Source organism: Bison bison, unplaced genomic scaffold, assembly GCF_000754665.1.
Source record: "Bison bison bison isolate TAMUID 2011002044 unplaced genomic scaffold, Bison_UMD1.0 scf7180017864371, whole genome shotgun sequence".
NCBI lineage: Eukaryota > Metazoa > Chordata > Mammalia > Artiodactyla > Bovidae > Bison > Bison bison.
The window spans coordinates 6,408,986-6,409,769 of NW_011494943.1; positions in this window are offsets into that span (position 1 = coordinate 6,408,986).

A 784-nucleotide genomic window follows, 5' to 3' on the forward strand; every position below is an offset into this window, starting at 1 on the left:
CCACCTGGGAAGCTCTTGTCTATAGTTCAGTTTAGTTCAGTTCAGTCGCTCAGTCGTGTCCGACTCTGCGACCCCATGGACTGCAGCACGCCAGGCCTCCCTGTCCATCACCAACTCCCGGAGTTTACTCAAGCTCATGTCCATGGAGTTGGTGATGCATCTATCTCTATAGTTAGCGCTCTCTTATTACAAAGCCCTGTAGTCTGCACTGGCCCTTTGAATCATACACATTCTATCAGCTTCTGAAAAACGTCTGCAGGAAGGCTGCTGTGGTTGAGACAGATGAGCAGTGGGATCAGGATGTATTTTTTAAAATAAGTATTTACTTATTTTTAATTAATTACTTTGGCTGTGCTGGGTCTGAGTTGCGTCATGCAGGATCTTTAGCTGTGGCTTGTGGGATCTAGCTCCCTGACCAGGAATCAAACATGGGCCCCTGGCATTGGGAGCACAGAGTCTTAGCCTCTGGAGCATCAGGGAAGGCCCAGGATCAGGATGCTTAGAGGAGTGCTGGGGGTGGGGAGAAAGCTTCTGACCTTCCCGAGGTCGGGAAGGGAGCTAGGGTCACCCTCAGCATGAAACTCACACATTCAAGCTCAAGGAGAAGTGTGCCTCTCAAAGTCAAAGAATAGAAATTTGTAAGTGGACCGCTTCCTGGTTGATCCCCCACTAGCACAGGGGAAGGTGTCCCTGGTCTGGCACCCAGGCCTTCCCCTGCAGGAGCAGTATGCCTTTGCCTGGGGCGGCCCGCGAAAGAGAAGGAGACAGAGGGAGGTGGTGATGA